Below are 5,128 nucleotides of genomic sequence, written 5' to 3'. Positions count from 1 at the left end.
GGGCTAGATCAGTACTGCACCTTTAATCAACTCTGGACAGTTTTAGCTTGAGCTAGCAATTCTAGCCCGGGCTAGATCAGTACTGCACCTTTAAATAACTCTGGACAGTTTTAGCTTCAGCTAAATCCTCTAGCTTGAGCTAAATCTTCTAGTGATCCAATTAAGTTTTTGCTTTCTTTCTTTCCATGCTTCATATTCATCTACAATTTACACAAAAATTAAGATTAAATTTCTTCATTTGTTTCTTGCTTCAAAATATATAATCAGATTCAATAATTCTCAGATTAGGGTAATTTTCTTACATTAAGCAACAATTAAGTTCCAAAGTGTTCAATTTTCTCAATCATAAAAACTACACATTGGCACTTATCAACAACTGATTCAAAAAACAGTTTCAAAACTCATTTTCCAGCTAAGTGACAAACAACCGATTGTCTCGAAACTTTAATCAGTTATTTTTCCCTTTGCATGGAAAAACACTTAGTTCTTTAAACCATATTGAAACAAGCTTTTTGTGAGAATCAAGACTAATCTTACAAAGATTCTAAACCCCATAACTAAACCTAAACCTAAAACACAACACAGCTTCAAGTTCCATGAGGATTTGATACATCAAAGCTTCCCATCTTTAACAATCTCCCCATATTTGATAGAGACAAATGTTCTTTGTTTAGAATCTGTTGAATCTTGCATTCATTGAGCAAACATAAGGTAATCTAATCCAAAACATATATACTCCATACACTAATTCTCATTAGGTGATTTCCAGAAGGAACATCAGCCATAATTAGATGAGAAACCAACAAGTATACAAGAACAGTCGATTATTTCGCAAAGATAACCGGTTAAAATTCTTTAAACCAGAAATAACAGCTGTTTTAAAACTCCAAATTTAAAGCAGTTAACACAGTCAATAATAGCAATGTTCAAAAGCAGTAAAATACAATTAAGAACATTACAACTCCCAACAATACTTCTCCCCCTATTTGTCTCATCAAAAAGAACAAATGGTAGGATTAAAAACAGTTTAAAATAAAACCAAATGTTTTAAGATAATAAACCAGAAAATTTAGAATGAAGGATTGTCCTCCCTTTCAAACTGTAGTTCCAAAATTTGTCTTTAGACTTCTTCAATTTGTTCATCCAGAGTAGAGAACCGAGTGTCCATGTTGTTGAACTTTGACTCACACATTTCATATAGGTTCCTCTGATTGTCAGCAAATGTGTCCATTCTATTGATCATTAGCCTTTCAAAAGATGACATGTTTGTCATCCTTTCATCCATATTGATGTCATGATGTTCACCTTCTTGAGTTTCAGCAGCAGGTTCATCTTGCATTGCTGCCTCTTCAGCTTCATCACCTTCATTAGTTCCACTTGGGCCAGCTTGATCACCATCCTTGTTTACCCATCTTCCACCAATCTTAGTAAATCCCATCTTACTTAGGGATCCACTATTAATCTCACTGGAGGGCTTGATTACTTTTGCTAGCCCTCCTTCTATATCCACTTCAAAATAATGCAGAAACTTAGAAAATCAAAATGGCATAGGGATAATGAAAGTCCCATAACCTCATAGCTTTTTGCATGTGCTCTTTGATTGTGTGAATCCAGTTGATCTTCACTTTGTTCATGATACAGTAGATCAAGAGAAGATCTTCTTCAGATAGAGTTGAATGGTTGCTCCCCTTAGGTGTGAGAATCCATGAACCTATGAAAGCCACAAGCCTTTCATCAAACTTTAATCCACCAACAGAAAAATTCCTCACTTTGGAGTGGGGATTCTTGAGACAACCTTTGTAAAATTGGATTTTGTTGAAATCTTCCTCTACTCCAAGGTTTCCCCTATTAATTCTTAGTCCAGAAGACTTCAGCCCGGTCACAGCAGACCATACCTCACTTGTGATGACCATATCTACACCCTTGACATGTGAAATAAGTTAGTCATTGCTGAATTGAAGATTAGTGTAAAATACCTTTACAAGATCAAGATAGATATTTCCTGTAAGTTCTAGGAATCTCTTCAACTTTTGTTCTTTGAGAAAGCTCCTCACAGAATCCAGCTTCTGCTGTTTCATCCATGTGAAGAAAACAACTTTTGGTGTATTCACATTCTTTCTACTTGTCTCAATTAGATACTTGTTGATGAGATTGGTATCACCTGCAAACCATCCTTCAAGCTTTCCAGAGCTTTTGACACCCCTTGATTTCATCCTTTATGCATAGGGAGGAGTGTCAGCCATTGCTTAATTCAGAACAGAGACTTCAACTTACTGCAAAGAAAGCTCAAGACAGAAAAGATAGGAAAGACAACTTGTATGTGTGAGAGATAACACCAAATTGCATTGTCTTATATAGCTAATTTTATGGTCAAAGATAGCACAGATAGATATGATTTCAAAACGAAAAACGAATCAAATCTGAACAATAAAGCTGACATAGTCAGTCAAATCAGAAAGGTACAGATTCACATGTGATATTTAACCAAACATTAAAGACATTTTTTATTTTCAAGATATGAAGGGATATGATCTATTAAAAGCGGATGCAACAGGGTTAAACTATATTCAAACATCCAATTAATACAATTTTAACCATACACGTCACTGGGTTCAACAAAATCGCAAACCAGAATTTAAATTTCAAAAACACATGTTGCATATAATCATTACGTTTTAACATATTTGCAAGCTATTAAATGTATGAAGAATAGATGGAGCACGCAGGAATTACATATTGAAACATAGAGTAACACATTGAATTGAATTTAAGCACCAATAGTTCTCAACAAAGAATGAAAATTTTATTCTCAGATTACAGATTTTCTAATTACAGAAAGTTCAAGAAACCAGCACTAGACTTTGATATGTTGGCATGTATAGAATATTCAGTCCTTGCTGAACCTTTCAAGAGAAATCAGAAATCTGCAAAACAGAACTTTGTCAAATCTCCAGATTTGATCCCTTGAAGAATTTGGGACCTTCAGTGTTAGATTTATCTTTTGAATTAGCAATACATTTAGGAATCCACTTATAGATGCCTTTAGGTATAAGAGATTTACGAAACCTGCAATACCTGACAGAATGTCCTTTCTTTGTGCAATAGAAGCATGTAACAACCGGTTGAAACGATATTTTAACCGATTATTTTTCTGGAAAATTTGAAAAAGGTTTTGTAATTTTATTTTCTTTGCTTTGAAGGTAAAAACTGCATGAAGATTTTTTATTTTCACAAGCTTTTATCTCACAACTGCAAGAAGATTTTTTGTAAATTAAATCAAGATTTTCAAAATCTTTTGTCTTGCTTAACTCTTCCTCTAGAGCCTTAACTCTTTTTTTCAACCAGTTGAGAGAACGTGCCAATCAGTTGGCTTCATCACGAGTTTCATAAAAAGCATTAAACAATTGATCATAGGTGGTACCTTTACTTGATGAAGTAGAATCCATGCTACTTGTTACTGATGCTAGAAGGCAAAGATTAGCTTCCTCATCATCTGAAGAACTTGAGGATGAAAAATCTTTGTCATCCCATGCTATATATGCTTTCTTAGCTTTTCCCTTTTTCTCCCTTTTGAAGTCTCCATTTTCTTTAACTTCATTGTTTGGACATTCAGCCTTGATATGACCCTGTTCACCACAACCATAGCAAGTATACTTATTAGAATTGAATTCACTAGGTTTCTTTGACTCATACCTTTTAGAAGCTTGTCTTTTTCTCAAGAATTTGCTTAATTTTCTTGATAAAAAACTTACGTTCTCTTCTTCACTTTCACTGGAATTTGGTTTTTGTTTGCTAGCTTTAAGTGTTATGCTCTTGTTATGCTTGTCTTCACTTTCTTGGACAACAAGCCTTTGAATCTCAATTTCATGCTCTCTTAGTTTACCGAAAAGAGATGCCACAGTCATTGAGGTAAGAACCTTTGATTCAGAGATGGCAGTAACCTTTGGCTGCCATGTTCTATCAAGACACTTCAGTACCTTGATGTTAAGCTCTTCTTCATCAAACTTCTTACCAAGACTCATAAGATGATTCACAATGTGAGAAAACTTCTTTTGCACATCACATATGGATTCTCCCTTTTGCATTATGAAGAGTTCATACTCTTGAATCAGAGTATGCTTCCTAGCTCTCTTCACATCAGTTGTGCCTTCATGTGTGACCTCCAAGATGTCCCACATTTCTTTAGCAGTGTTGCATTGTGAAACCCTGAAAAACTCATCACAGCTTAGAGCAGATGTTATAATATTTTTGGCTATCCAATCAAATTTAACTTTCTTACTTTCTGCCTCAGTCCACTTGGATGAAGTTTTATCAACTAAAACATCATCTTTCTTAACTTGAGGTACAAAAGGACCACTTTCAATTAACTCCCAAATGCCTTTATCAGTTGAGTGTATAAAAAATTTTATTCTCACTTTCCAAAATTGGTAATTAACCCCACAAAACAGTGGTGACCTGTTTATAGAAGCACCTTCCCCAAAAGGCCTTTTATTAGCCATCAAAAAGATTTTCAGAGAACAAAAAACAAACTTGAGTAACTTTCAAGAACCTAGCTCTTTATGCCAATTGTTAGGATTGATGGCTAAAACAAGAGGGGGGTGAATTGTTTATAAAAGATTTTCACAAATACTTTCTTTAGAATGAATCTTTAACAATCAATTTAGATAAGCAATTCAGAAAGCCAATCAAATAGTCAAACAGAACCTGATATCAAAATTTCAATCGGTTAAAAACACAATTTAACCGGTTGTTTATGACAACGGAAATATCAAACAAATATGGAGAAGAAAGATAAAGAGATTTACACACAAGGTTTATACTGGTTCACTCAATCCCTGAGCTACATCCAGTCCTCAGTCAAACCACTGAGTATTCCAGTATGTAACCAATCACAAATTACAATCATACACCACAAATAGGTGACTTTGAAACCCATAAAGCCTACTCACCCTCTTTGCACACAACAAACACCTCAAGTCAGAATCACACTGACTTTACAGGATTTTACAAACAGTTTTACATAGTGTAATTTGAACAATTACAAGAAACTAAGATAGGGTAGAAAACACCTGGAATTACAGTACACCAGAAACCCTATTGATCAGTTCTTGAATCATAGCAAAGCCCA

This window comes from Phaseolus vulgaris, chromosome 5, assembly GCF_000499845.2.
Source record: "Phaseolus vulgaris cultivar G19833 chromosome 5, P. vulgaris v2.0, whole genome shotgun sequence".
Lineage (NCBI taxonomy): Eukaryota > Viridiplantae > Streptophyta > Magnoliopsida > Fabales > Fabaceae > Phaseolus > Phaseolus vulgaris.
The sequence above is the reverse complement of the archived record's forward strand: the minus strand, read 5'-3'. Positions refer to the sequence as shown.